General features: G+C 41.6%; 1 protein-coding gene across 2 annotated transcripts in view; it reads left to right on the top strand.

The window, feature by feature from the left end:
- CTNNA3 (catenin alpha 3) overlaps positions 1 to 15,661 on the top strand; it is a 554,150-nt gene that overhangs the window by 247,394 nt on the left and 291,095 nt on the right. The window lies entirely within an intron of this gene.

The following is a 15,661-nucleotide window of genomic DNA, read 5'->3' on the forward strand; positions in this document are numbered from 1 at the left end:
TATATACGCCCAAGCAATGCACGCATAAATACATGTATATGTGCATACAGTAATGCTGTGCACGTTCTTCATAGCCTTTCCATCTCCCTAGATTTCGCCAGCTTAGAAGTAGGAGACACTGAAGTGTGGGTTTGCAAGAGTTGAGATCCTCTTTGAACACCCTGCTCTCTAATTTGGGTGAGAAAGAGGGGTCCCCCGCAACCCCCAAATGTCTGTCTTGTGTCCATAGATCAAGTGGGACACCTCAGAGGAAATTGCCAACTGTACAGCAAAATGGAAGCACATTGATTCTATGCAGTTTAAGACTCCTCTGCATTTGCATCTGAGTTGCCTTCTTTGCTGTTTCCCACATAGGAAACATGCGAGTTTCCATTCAGTGCTGCAGCCATCAAGTGATGGACATCCATGTATTGAATGTTCTTACTTGGAGACAGTCAGTGATGTTCTTTATTCGGCAGTCTACCATTTATCTTGATGTTTCCCACATGGTACAGAGAAGCTAGAGGGGAAAAGGATGGTGACAGATTCTGAATTCGAATTATTTTACCAGTATTGTAATTCCTGTTTCCTGTTTGAGAAGCCATGCACAGTTTTTCAATTACCCTGTATTCTGCCTTCCTTCCAGGGCCTAACTACACATGACATGAATGGTGTGATTAGCAGTCATGTCAAGGCTTTTCAAAAATTAAATATCAGGGGTGGGTGGCAGTGTTGTGCTCAGGAACATAGTGTTCAGTAAGGGAAGGCTAGGTCTTCAGTATATTCCGGCTTATTCGGCATATTACGATACAGCATTTCAACAAGTATATAGGATTTCTATGGAAGGTGAAAATGGAGCTTTGATACCCCCCAACTTCTCTCTCTCTCTCTCTCTCTCTCTCTCTCTCCCAATATACAGCACAATGATTGGGTCACTTTGCTCCACAACTTGCTCTTGTTGCTTCAAATCCTTAAGAATTTGAAGCTTAAAACATTCATTGAAAGCAAAAGAACCAAAAGCCTTGAAAGCACAGCACTCAAACAAGACTTGACCTGGAAGTCGGCCCAGGCAATTTTGGTTCGGAAGTTTTGAGTACACATGCAAGTACCTTTGTGTACTGCTATTACATAATCCAATTCTCTGTATATAGCCAGCCTTCTGCTCCTTTTTTTGCTGCCTTCCTCTCTAAATATATGATTAAGAAAAGATTGCACCTTGTCCACAGAAGTGTAAAGGCAGGGACCTTTCAGTTTTGCATATAAAGCTCTCTATAAAGTTCTGCGTGCATTGATGTCGTGGTGGAGCATGCTCTCATAGCACCTGGGGTTGTAGTGGACAGTGTGACTGCACTCAGAATACTGTGTAAAGTTTTGATTACCTCACCTCAAAGAAGGTGTTGTGTTTTAATGATGTAACCCACCCAGGATCCTTATGGTGAAGGCCGGATTAACAACAACAACAACAGTCTTGTAAAGCTGGAAAAGATTTGGAAAAGGTCAATGAAAATTATCAAGAGGATGGAGCAACTCCACTATGAGGAAAAGCTACATTTTATTTTTTACTTTAGAGAAAAGCTGAATAAGAGAGAACATGATAGAGGTTTATAAAATTATGCAATGAGTGAAGGAAGGATAATCTTTTTGCTCCCTCTTTCATCGTACTCATGGGCATCCAATAAACTGAATGCTGGAAGATTTAGTACAGATAAAAAAAAGTTCATTCTCACGTGACACATTGCATTCGCTCCCTGAAGATATAGTGATGACCCCCAACTTGGATGACTTTAAATCAGGTTTGTGCAAATTCATGAAGAATAAGGCAATCAGTGACTGCTAATCATGTTGGCTATATTCTCCCTCCACTTTCGGGGGTAGTATGCATTTAAATACAGTTTGCTGGGAATGGCTGGTGGGGAGGGTGCTGTTGTGCACAGGTTGTGTTTGTGATAACTCCACTATCAGTAATCACTTGTGTTTCACAAATTTTGTATTTTGAGGGAAGTCATAATGATTTTAACTGGGACACACACACAAACATACAATATTATCTGCATAACTAGGAAGTCACACAGATAAACTGGAAAAGTAGATGTACATATTTTATTATTACAAACTTAGTACAATTTGCACTTCATCTTTGGGTTTTGAGGTGAATGTGAAGTTTTCTTAAGCATAGCATCTGAGGAAGGCTAATGAAATTTTCAGTGGGAATGCCATTTTATGTTGGCTAATCTCTTTCAAGTAGATGATAAACCCCACCAAGTTTTTGTTTTTTAAAATTACACCTGTACTGGATAGGCAATTCATTCAGATAAGAAGTTTGGCAAGTGCCTTTCCTCCCTTCCATAGTTCTTTGACCTAGATGGTCCAACATTTTGTTTCATCTGTCTTTTAACAAGGCCCTCTGATTTCTACATGTTTGTATTTTTGCTTGGGGAATTCTTACCTTGTATTTTCATCCCAACCTTTTGAAATTTGTTTTCACTGCTATTGCAAGGCAATGCTGTGTTTTTCATACAGTTAAGGGACATCTGAATTCCCAGGTCAAGCCCTGGCTTATGTCACAATTCATGGAGTAGCTTGTGCTAAGAATTCACATAAGGATTCACCTCAAGAACCCTTAACAAGAATCTGGGATGTCAGTGACAGAATTCAGAATGCAAAACCCCCCAAGCAATGCACGCATAAATACATGTATATGTGCATACAGAATGCTAAACAAATCAACTTCAAGCCCAAGGATTATGAAGCTGGCTTGTTTAAATAACCGGAATTTGTTTTAAATCACAATCTCTGGTTTGTATGATGTTCACTTGAACCCCTTCCTGTTTGTGCACATACAGCAAAACTGCCTTGGTTCCCACTATCAGGGCTTATCCACACTTCCTCTTGTCCCACTGCTCTTTACTGCTTTCTAGGCAAAGGACAAGTGGAAATGTGGATGAACCCTCACACACAGAATTTGAACTTGAAAACATCTAGAGGCTTTATTCAAGAAATCAGTACATGATCAAGGCATAATTACAGGGCACAGAGCACATAAACAGAGTTCTCACATGACCATAAAAGCTAAGCTCTCCCAACACCTGGTGTGTCCCTCCTGCTCTTTTTTACAGCAGGTGAAGGCTGTCACTCACGTGAATCACACCCACATTATATAAACAAACATCTGCCTGTAAGTGCTCTACCAGAATGGCTTGGTCTGTGTGTGCTGGCACATTTGACACCATGTCTTTGGAAACATAAACTTGTCTAGCTCCTCTGTTCCAATCTTGGTCTCGGGCTCAGCCAGCCCTTCTGATTGATCAGCTCCTTGGCAGGGTCTATACTGGCTTCAGCTCTTCCTCTGCCTTGGGAGTATTTGTCAGGGGTGGCAGCAATGACTTCTCAGGGCTGTGAAGATTTGGGTCTGGGCTTGAGTAGCTCCATGAAAGACACTTTGCCATTCTAGGCAGCTAGCAAACACTATGTGTGTGTTTGAAGAGGTTGAGCAATCAAAAGATACCAAATTTAGTACAAACTTTTCTTCTCTTCTTTAGCATATTTAGAATTTTCCATTAGCTGCTGCTAAGAAAAGCCTGTTATTTTAATCTGTAAGCTAATGGAAGGGTTCTGCATCAAAAATGTGTACGATCAGCATTTCATTCTGTGGTTAATGGAAAAAACATGGAACTGATCATGGGAACCATTGATGCTTTTTAGGAATGTGTATATAAGAGATGCTTTGAATGCAGTATTTTAAAGCTATTGCTTTTTAAATAATAATAATAATACAGTACAGACGTTTAAATGTTGTTCTGCCATGTTGTTCTGGTAAAACCAGCATCAGATTTTCATGTTGCTTGTAACACAGACCTGTTAAAGCTAAAATGCACCCCCAGAAGTATGACTGGCATGATTGCAATTAGATGTGTATGCATTTGGTTGCAATTGTCACAAATACTTATTGGCTGCAGCCCATACATAACAAGTAACACCTCTACCTTAATGGATTTACTTTGGGTATGATTAACATTGAATACAAAATGCTTATATTTTTGTTTTCATTTGTTGTGTCATGGTGAACTTAAACCGGGTGGTATAACAGCTTATCCCACAGGTATATTGTTGGACTACAACCCGCACACATGCTCACAAATGCACACACATGCACTCACACAGACACACGTCCAGATATAAAATTACTTATAATTTTGTTTTTTGCATGGTATCAGTGATTCAGAAATGTTTTGGTGCTTAAGATAAAGGGCCATTCCACATGTTATGGATTTTGTACACATGGATATTAGTTCTGTGTAAGAAATGATTCAAATGATATGAATTCCACAACCGTTTCACAATGAAACATCAACCAGCTTTTGTTTCAAGAGACAGAAATCCCATTCCTTGATTTTTCTTCTACCATCTTGGTGATTAACATTAAAATACTCTGCATGTCAGCTTGGAAGTAAGTCTCAAAGTGTTAAATTGGGCTCACTCCCAAGTAAGTGTGTAAATAGGATTTTTGTGTAAATTATCCGGTATATCAGTACAACTGATTTTGTATTTCAAAATAGCTATGTTTGGTTTTCCCTGTCATAGAGCATGTATACATCTTTTTGCTGATTTCTACAATGTGTAGTCCAGTAAATAAAAACTCTGAAACAGCATTCAATAAAATACTTACAAGATCTGAGACAAAATTAGAAGGCTATAACACTTTTCACGTACTCCTCCAGACTGCAATAAGTAGCTGTCTGCCCAACTGTGAGATGTGTTAAATTGTAGACTCCCTCCTGCACAGAATCTTATCTGACCTTTCTCAGTGACAGTGCTCAGGAGATCTTATCCACCACTTCTCAACTGCATGTCTAGCATTGTGGAGTGTCGCAACACAGATGGGGATGTTGAAGAAAATCAAACTTAAGTGATGTTCTCTCCAAACTCACCTATTGATGTTGGGCAAAACTGGGAATAGAAAACACATTTTTAGACTTCCATGCACTAAGTAAAGGTGCTTCCCATGAGAAGACTGGCATTCCTGTTCTCTGCGTTTTTGTTCCTGTATGGCAAATTTACAGTTTCAGTTTCATGATTTTTATTTCCTGTGGCAGAACATTCATCATGTTAAAAAATAAACAGAACTAAAATTTTAAAAGATGCTTACTTTTGTAGCACAATCAATCATATATGCAAATGTCTAAGAAGTATTAGATCTCTTTGTGGTTTAGCCCAAAATTGGTAGCAGACTGTTGGAAGCTATGTCTGTTAATTCCCTAGAGGTACCATAAGGTTAGGGATTTTAAAAAATTCCTCTATTATCATCACTGCCTATTTCCCCCCTATGAAAGCATCCTCAGTCTCATAGCTGCATTATTTACAGAGTTCAGAAGAATGATTCATTAGACAGTTATTCATATTTAAATTGATTACTCTTTCTTGATCTAGGTATTGGTTTTTCTTTTGCAATGAGGTAGAAAATTTCAAGAGAAAGGACTCATCTAACTCAGATTTTCTTCAACTGAATTTGAAGAAATTCAAATTCTGTACATTTACAGCTGATGGGATCTGAGCACCCATCTGCCAGTTTTGACTTTTCTGAATTTAATTAAAAATATATTTCACTGGGACATTGTTTGCTGCCTCTGGTGATATGCTCTGCATATGGAAGCCTGCATGCACCCCATCATTCTCTCTCTGTCTCTTTCTCTCTCTCTCTCTCTCTCTCTCTCTCTCTCTCTCTCTCTCTCTCTCTCACACACACACACACACACACACACACACACACCACACACCAGACAACATATACACACACAGAGCGCAAGAGTGAGTGAGAAAGCAATATAGTGGTGCTTCCCTGTGGTGTGATCCTATGCATAAGAACTAAGAAAACTGTTTATTATGGTTACCAGATGCCCCCATTTCCTGGGGACAGTCCCCGGATTTACAAATCTGTCCCTGGACAAAATCCGTCTCCAGAATGCCCTCGGATTTCATTTACTGTCCCCAGATTTATATTTTTAGTGTTGTAGATTTATTAGTAGGGAATGAATGTTGCGTGATTGGTTCAACGGCACAAGACACATCGTATGGGGACTTCTGGCGAGGCAAAATGGCGGGTGCCACGGCAGCGAGCAGCTCCTGAAGTCAGCCAGAGCCAGCTGCACTACCAGGCTGACTCTGGGCTGCTGAGACTGCCGCTGCCACCACCACTGCTGAGAGGGAACCGGGGACGCCCGGCACGTCAACTGGGGGAACCGCTGACCACCCTCCCGCGACCCAAATTGAGCTGGGAACGAGAGCACCCAGCCAACTGCCCAGCAGCGCTCCAGGGCCAGGAAAACCCCAGAGCCAATGCAGGGAGAAGGAGGAGAGGAGAAGGAAAAGGAAGAGAGAGAAAGCGGAAGAAGAAAAAAGAGGGGAGCCCCGACCTTGCTGCCGCCGCAGAGGAGGAGAGGAACGGGAGGGCAAGGACGTGGCTGAGCCCAGGCCCAACCTGAGCCTACTCCACGGCAGCTAGTGCTCCAAGAGAGCAGGCCGGGGCCCGGAGGAAGGCCGCATGACAGATGAGACCACAGAAGAGAAGATATTACTTCTTCTTTTTTCTTCAAAGGTAAAGGTAAAGGTACCCCTGCCCGTACGGGCCAGTCTTGCCAGACTCTAGGGTTGTGCGCTCATCTCACTCTATAGGCCGGGAGCCAGCGCTGTCCGCAGACACTTCCGGGTCACGTGGCCAGCGTGACAAGCTGCATCTGGCGAGCCAGCGCAGCACACGGAACGCCATTTACCTTCCCGCTATAAAGCGGTCCCTATTTATCTACTTGCACCCGGGGGTGCTTTCGAACTGCTAGGTTGGCAGGCGCTAGGACCGAATGACGGGAGCGCACCCCGCCGCGGGGATTCGAACCGCTGACCATGCGATCGGCAAGTCCTAGGCGCTGAGGTTTTACCCACAGCGCCACCCGCGTCCCCTCCTTTTTCTTCAAAACCACCCCCTAATTTTTAATAACCTTTTTTCTCTTAAAAAAAAAGTGTCCCCAGAATCTTTGAAAAACATCTGGTAACCTTACTTTTTATACCAGGTCAATCTGTTTTCCCCATCTACCTCAGTATTGTCTACTTTGACCGTCAGCAATTATTCAGAGTGTGAGGGAGAAGTGTCTGCCTGAAAACCAGTTGCAGGGAATTGTAAGCAAGAAGAGTGTTGTTGCATTCATATCTTGTTTGCAGGCATCTGATTGGCCATTGTGGGAACAGGATGCTGGATTAGATGGGCCTTTGGTCTGATTATGGGCATTACTTATGTTTTTTTCTTTTTTACCAAAACCTGCTTCTTGATCCTTTAAACTGTAAGGATTGAATTCAGGGCCTTTTGCCCACAAAACATTGCTTTCTGTTACTGAATTATGACCCTTCGTCATGCAGTTGTTGTGGTGTGTAAGAGAGACAGAGAATATTGGAACCACGTGAGTGGGACAAATTTCATGAGTCTTTCTTTTCCAGTAGCCATCTCACTAAAAAGTAGGGCAACAATTTCTGGGCTCAATCCACATAGTTGAGCTTACTCATGCGGTTTGAATACTCATGTATACGGCATCAGTGTGATATTGCGCTACAAGGAAACAGGTTTCTTGCTGCGTGTGAATGGAACTATTTGCAGAGTTCACCCTGCACATTGCTTATGTAAGCACCTGCACATCTGACTACCAAGCTGTGGAAACTGTATTTCTCCTCCTCTTCCACTCACAGTTCTTTGGATCATAGCCATCATTCTGCTATTAAATGCAGGCAGGCATTCAGGTGTAAGCAATTAGAGTACAGTCTACCTGTAATTTGACTTGTCCTTTCAAAATATTTTAAAGCTCCCTGTAAATTTCTCTTTGAACCTGTATATTGCCAGTAAAATATACTGAATACTCATCACTCTGTAAAATTAAAGTGCTTACTCATATGAGATGTTCAGATCTGAGCTCTGAGGTCATGTACTGAGTTCCGCAGATGGGAAAAACTGGTCTCATACAGTATTCAGTAACATCTCAAGAAACGACATTATGACTGTTTAGTGGATTTGCAAGTGAAAGAGGAAAAAAACCCATGAATATAGTAAAGAGACATATAATTATATCCATTCATTCTGGGGCTAGAATCAAGATAGTCTATTCACAATGATTACAGTTGTGTATTTAGCCACCACCACCCCTTTCTTGAGCTCCACTTTGATTCTGCAGGATGGGGTGGGTGGGATGACAAAGAAGGACAAATTCCTTGCTAAAAATATTTATTCATACCTCCTGGAAGTGAATTTTCCTGTATTGTGTATTTGTGCATAAAAATCAATCAAATCTTTTTCAGTCAGCCCAACTACTGTAAGTTGCTAGATAGCCTAATTGTAATAGGCAATATTCTTGGAGAAATACCGGAACTTAATTGTACAGGCAGCCTTGGTTAGTTAATTAGCTTGTCAACCAGTTCTTTTTAGTCTTGGCTGCTACTGATTTATACCCAGTAAGACTATAAAAGGATTTTCTGGTGTAAAATGAGAATGCAGGTTCCTATAATGCGTTCTCATGGTGCTATCTTTTTTCTTTCTTTTCTTTCATCTTCCCCCCTCCTGATCCTTTTCCCTACCAACAAAACGAAAAAGCAAACTTTGAAGAATCTATTAAGATGTCTAAACTACTAGTTAGTTTGCTTCCTTTTGAGGTCACACCTGCCAAGAGTACAGTTTGTTACTCTTTGTGGTCTTCAGAATCTGCATTTGTGCAGAACAAAGAGCAGGAATAGAGAGCCTATGGTACAACTCTGAATGTTGCTGGACTACAACTCCCATTATCCCTGAACCCTTTGCCATGCTGCTTGGGGCTGATAGTTTAGAGCTTAGAAGAGCTTGAAGTCCTTGCCCTCAATTGCGGAGAACTGTGTCACTGCATACCTCAAAGATGGGGCCTCTTTAATTGTAGCCTGTACATAGCATTCCTTGGTGTTGATGGCTTTCATAAGCAGCCCATGTCTCGATGCTCAGCATTTCCCCATATAGGCAGCCTTAGTGTCTGAGAAAAGCTCGTGCTTTCTGTCGTGGTGGCCTTGGTATCTAGCCCAAGCTGCGGTAGGTGGTTCTTTCTGCACTGACAGCATCGTGTGGAGGAAGGGGTTCGATAAGGATCTGAGTGATGGACCATCCTTGAAATCTTTCCCTCCCCATAGATCCTTCTCATGCATTATCCTCTGCATTTTCATGATGTTTTGTGGATATCCTCTTGGAAGTTACTGGGGGAATATTATCTACACTATAAACTTACTTCAGTTTTTTGTAACCAACTCCAGTGCCATTGTTTTCCACAAAGAATGCAAGGAATTAAAATTTGATGAGGGTGCTAAGAATTCTTTTAGAACTACACTTTCCAGGCTTCCCTCTAAAGAAAGGAATAACTGTTCTGTGGTGTAGATAGGGCCTAATATATCCCTTTTTTTCTCTCCTTTGTGCAAAAGCTGTCCTTCCATGACTAAGTGTACTTTTCTTTGTATTCAGTCTATATCGTAATGTAGTCCAACCACCTTTAAAGCTTTTCAAAAGTACCCATCAATTTGGGGTGTGTGTGTGTGATATTTGCTGCAACAGGTGTGCTTTATCTCTCACAGTTTCCTAAAGTGAATTGTGTCAAAATAACCTTGCACAGATAGATACCTATAACAACTGTAGGAATATCTTTGTGGTTTTGTGTATATGTGTGATTCTTGTGGCTCCCACTTAAATGTATAAGTCTCAGAAATAGATGTTGATTTGTCCAGAGCATTCTATCAAATGCTTTCAATCATAATGTAGCACCCCATCAGTGCAGCCCAGTGTTTGCTTTGAGTGGATTCCGTTCCCATTTTTGCTTACGTCCTCCTGAAAAGGTCTGTCTCTTTCAGGAATATGAAATAATTTAATTCCTTTTGAAAACATGCTCTGATTTGGGGAAAGCAGTGTTTACCCCTCCTTTCCTGAAAGGTGCTGCAAACAATGGAGGAATACTTGAAGCACTTCAAAAGTAATATATGCTTCATGTCTCAGTGACTTTTTCCTTTCCCATTTCCATGTTAGTGGCAAGACTAGCTACTGATCGATGTAAATATTTTATCTCAAGGTGATATCCAACTTAAGTTGGCTTTATTTATTTAGTCATCTTCCTTTCTTTTTTAACCACCAAGGCAAACTACAAGGTAGGTTTGGCTGAGAGATAAGGACTTGTAGAAGGCCACTTTGTGCAATGGCTGGGGAGGGGTTTTTTGTTTTTACTTCAATTTCACTTGTAGGAGGGTGGTAGCTTGTATAAATATATCATCAGGATGTGTGAAAGACTCAGAAGTCCCTAGAAAGGCCTGGGTCTCTTTCGGTCTTGTTAGCCCCATTTTGGAGACCATACATTTCACTCAGATTCCAAAGTGGGCAACAACAACAAAAGGGAATAATATAGCAACTCAGTCTCTAATATATCACCTGCTGATTATAGGCTGTGTCCCGACAGGGACATTATATTGCAAACAGGTCGTTCCGATCCAATTTTTCTGTGTGCGTGATTGGCACATATGAGGGTCCACATGCTCCCATTTTCCCCATTCACTAAATTGCTATTCCGCTACTTGCAGTCAACCCCACTGGGTAGAACTAGGCAGAAAATATCCTGGATTTTTATTTTATTTTTGTCCCTCTCATCAGTCACTCCTTTACACACTCAGACTCAGTTTGTTTACAGGATTGAATTGTAGTTGGCTTGTTCTTTTTTTCCAAATTATAAATTAATTTTTGTTCACAGTTGCAGAAGATCTGTAATAATAAAAACAAATTGGGGCTGCTTAGTGCTCTGTATGTGGTGGGTACACATGCTGAACTTTCTGTAAATTAAGATAATTTCTCTCTCCCAGCCTTCTCCACTTGACATCTAATTTCAGTTTAAAGGACATTAGGATCTGATTGTGTTGCTGAGATGGAGTGGAATCAGTCAGTCCTGAACCTCTTCTTGCTGCTTTCGCAAAGCTCTCCAAGCCTCTCTTGCAGCATCAGAGAGGTTTGGGGTGAAAAGCAGAAGGCAGCAAGGGGTTTCCTGATGTTGACAGGCACTTGACTCTTCCCACTTTTTTCTTTTAAAATATATATCTCTGAGAGCGCCATGTCCCAAGGCATCCTTCTGCTGCAGGAGACCCTTGAAGAAGTTTGCATTTAAAGGTGAACCTACCTACTTCACACTTTCTGAAATAATATGTTAATCAAAACACAGCCATCCTTTGAAAGTCGCACTTCTGCAAATTTTGCTGTGGAATTTCTGTAGCCAAATTGTTGATGTTTAGTCGTTTAGTCGTGTCCGACTCTTCGTGACCCCATGGACCAGAGCACGCCAGGCACTTCTGTCTTCCACTGCCTCCCGCAGTTTGGTCAAATAATGTGTAGCCAAATAATGTGTACCAAAATGCATATGCTCGGGTTTGCATAAACATGCATATATTAATGAAAATAACATACAAAAATATATTTTATGAGGGAAAATAGATGCTCTGAAAAATGTCTGTTACAGGGTTGCCTGGACTTTCCTGGACATGCCATCTTTTTCAGGCTTAAAATTTATGTCCAGGCAGAATTTTAAAATGTGACAAAATATCCGGTTTTTGTTTGTTTGGTGGCGCACAAGTGCTCATCTACTCAGTACTCTCTCCTCCTCCTCCTCTGGACCCTCTTCCTTTCCTTTCCTTTCCTTTCCTTTCCTTTCCTTTCCTTTCCTTTCCTTTCCTTCCCTCTCTCTCCTTCTCCCTGGATCCCTCTTTCATTCTCTCCCCTTTCTCCGCTTCCCCAGCTCCCTCGTCCCTCCAAGGACTTGCCCCTCCACTGCCCGCTGCATCCATTTTCTTTCTCCACCTTCACGTCCAGCATTCTACCCCTTACACTACGGTGGCTGCCCAGCCTCTGCCTAATGACTTCCTGTGAGTGAGATCCTCATCCAGGGTCTGTCCATCTCTTTAAACCTCTCTCTGCTCATGTGATCTTCTGTTTGTTTTAGGGCCATAGTTCAGTGGCAGGGCATCTGCTCTGAATGCAGAAGACCCCAGATCAATCGTTAAAAGTGGAAGTCAGCTAAGGCGTCCTCTTTTTTGCTCTTCAAAATAGGGCAACCCTAGCTAGGCAAATTTAAGATTAGAAAAATGAGGAGCTCAGAGAAACCAAAATTGACAAATTCATCCATCCCTACTTTAAGCTGAATTTGAAGGTCATCTGAAAATGCTGAGAGATAGGAAAGATTGGCACACCCGCCCACACCCATCCATACAGAGCACTAATCCACCCAAAGTGTTTATTTTTATTATTGCTTGTCTCACACAAATTTGTTCATACAAATTGTGTGAATTTCCCCCCACTGAAATGAATGACACCTAAACATGCATAGCTTTGTGTGTGATTGTGGCCTTAGTGTTTGCTTAACACAAATATCACACACACACACACACACACACACACACACACACACACACACACACTATCTCTCACACTCATCCAATTCTTTTGACAAGCCATGGTGTTTCCTATTTCACCTTCCGATTATTTTATCTTCTTTCCTTCTTTTCTCTGTAATCTTTGCCACCTACAGGTTATCTGTCACCTCCCTGTATATCCCTTAGCCATTACAATAATGTAACTTGTAGGGCCAAAAAAAGAAACCTCTTAGCACTTTCTATACTGGAGGCATACCTTAGTGTATGGCCTAAGTAACAGTGGGCATGATACATTTACCAATAATAAATAAATAACTGCATCCCTGCTATAAAGTCTATTGAAGCGATTTATGGATAGTAGAAGCAAAGCAGGGCAGAGTTCTGAAGTAAATTTTATGTTTGTGGCTGAGTTGTTTTGAAGTGAAAATAATGAGAAGAATTTAGCAGGAAAATGGCAGTTTTAAGAAGCCTTTCTAATGTCATGCAAAACTTTGTATTTGCTCAGGGCTTCATAATAGCTTCTAGTTTTGCAATAAACATGTGCAGCATGCTTTAAATAAAACTTAATAAAATCCTATAATAAAAATGTATACAATATGGCACCAACTTTTTACATGCACAAAAATATTCACATTAAGTGGACAGCATATATACTGGCAAATCTTTGTCCATCTTCCTTAAATTACACTATAATCATATTATTGCAATAAAATAATGTGAGTTGAGATTTTATTTTTGGAAGAGGGTAATTTACCAGTCTGCAGCTTTATGGTTCTGCTTTGTGTGTGCACGCCTTAAAATACAAGATGAAAGTGAGAAAGAGGAGATAAGTGATGAGAATCATAATGTATTTTATTGGTAATTCTGCAGTTTTAAGAGAACAGAATTTTGTTTATGGGAGAGACCAAATGTTGCTACTTCATAGAGAAGCAGAAGAGAGAAGGAAAGCTCAGCAAGCTAGACTGACTCTTGGCCTTTTAAACCAGCCCTGAGGTGATATGTAGGCTGCTCCACTGTCATCTCGCTTCAAAGCCTGTGGTTAAAATGGTTTTTTTCTGTTTATAATATACAATTTTATATTCATCTGCTGATGATCACAAGGCAGGGCAGAAAATACTGTCAGTGCAAAAGGCCCTAATAATGATTAGTGACTGATTCAGCTCCCCCTGAATTTCACCTAGAGGGAAATTGAATGCCTACCTTGGAGGACCATGCTGAGGCATAATACCTGGAGGCGTTTTTGAGGGATTTTTAAAAGGCCACTTCACAGAGGTTTGTGCAGATTCTTAGGGGAGGGAGCTTCACTCCTTTAAGCTGTTTCATGTTCTGCCTAAAGCAAAATTTGAGATTAATCTGGAGGACCCTTTAAGAAACATCTAAAACATCTGTAAGAATTTGGCGAGTAGTTAAAAGTATCACTGTCAAATATTCTTGGAGGAGTGGGGGAGGCGGCCCTTGGAATATCTTCACATCACCATTTGGTCTGTGGTTGCCAAGGGCTACTTAGGGATGCGGGTGGCGCTGTGGGTTAAACCACAGAGCCTAGGACTTGCCGATCAGAAGGTCAGTGGTTCGAATCCCCGCAACGGGGTGAGCTCCAGTTGCTCAGTCCCTGCTCCTGCCAACCTAGCAGTTCAAAAGCATGTCAAAATGCAAGTAGATAAATAGGTACCGCTCCAGCGGGAAGGTAAACAGCATTTCCATGCGCTGCTCTGGTTCGCCAGAAGCGGCTTAGTCATGCTGGCCACATGACCTGGAAGCTGTACGCCGGGCTGCCCTTGGCTAGGTAAAGGGACCCCTTATGGTCAGGGTCCCTTTACCTAGCCAAGGGCAGCATAAGATGCTTCCTTACACTGAGTCAAACCAATTGGCCCATCTGTTGTCTACACTGTGTTGTCTACACTGACTGGCACTGGCTCTTCAGGGTTACAGACATGGAATCTTTTCCAGCTCTACCTGGAGATGCCAAGGATTGAACCATGGACCATCTACATGCAAAGCAAGTGTTCTATCACTGAGCTACAGAAAGGGCATGAAAGTGAGTGCAACCATAATTGGCTGGTATGTCTGTTGTCTGGACAAAAGCACCCTTGGGAAACTACCAGGGACAGAGCACCCTGGTGGGGGCCATTGCTGTGCTGATGTGTGCCCTGTGCAGCTGGATCTTGCAACTGCCACTTTCATTTCTCACAATGACGCACAGCAATGCTGCACCAGCCAAGCCTTGCAGTGTGGCCTCTCTCTGTAGGCAGGGTTTAGCTTTTAGCAGCAGAAGCAGCAACATCAAATTTATTATATGGTCAAAGATCTGGTAAATAATTGCTATAATTTAAATAGAAATACAGTATATTAAACTATTGTGAGGAAGGCACTGGATGATTAGTGTGCTTGCTCAGTCTGCCGACCAGGTGCTAATAACTGCTAATAGACAAGTGCAAGGCTCCTGCTTCTGTTCTTATGATTTCTTATCTGTAAACCAGACTTGGACCAGGTATCTGTCAAACGGAGGGAACTTTCAAACAGAGGACTGTCCTCTGTAAAGGAGGCAGCCATGAGTTTAAATGCTTACATGTGTCACCCAGTCATGTGAAAAAGCCACACTTATCACCACTGGTCCACAACTCTGATTTACATTTTTGGATCAGCTGTGATTTATATTTTTAGCTCCCCATTTTGCATGTTGCACAAATACTCTTCCCCTGAGGGCATGCTGTTATTTCCAGAACACTGAGATGATTAATAGTGGAGCTATTTGAGCTCCTCAGGTGGTTTTCATTATTTTCCAGAGATAACCTGTTGTAAGTAAATTTATTCACAAGTCATTGGGCATGCATGGCAACTAGCCCTGCAAGAATTATTATATTTGTACTGTGTTTTCAGCTCTAAAGAGCCTGATTTGGGGGGGGGGTCCCCAAGGTAGCTCACATCAATAATTTCTCTTCCTGGTGAGCAACAATATCTAGAATTTAAACCATTACAGAAATCTCTCACTTGTGGGGTTTGGAGGTAGTGTCTTGATCAAGCCCCACACTTATAAAGGAAGTTGTGGATTTCTTTATATTTGACATAGAAACTACGGACCTCCGGAATGAATTAAGTTCTTAACCCGAGGTAGCACTGTATAAAACCCAATACTTAACAACAATTCAATTTCAGCATAACAGCCCAAGTGGGGTGCTTTTTCAAATGGTGATGTTAAAGGCAAAAGGCAGATGGTGGAGATGTAAAGTTACTGGGATTT

This window comes from Podarcis muralis, chromosome 6, assembly GCF_964188315.1.
Source record: "Podarcis muralis chromosome 6, rPodMur119.hap1.1, whole genome shotgun sequence".
NCBI lineage: Eukaryota > Metazoa > Chordata > Lepidosauria > Squamata > Lacertidae > Podarcis > Podarcis muralis.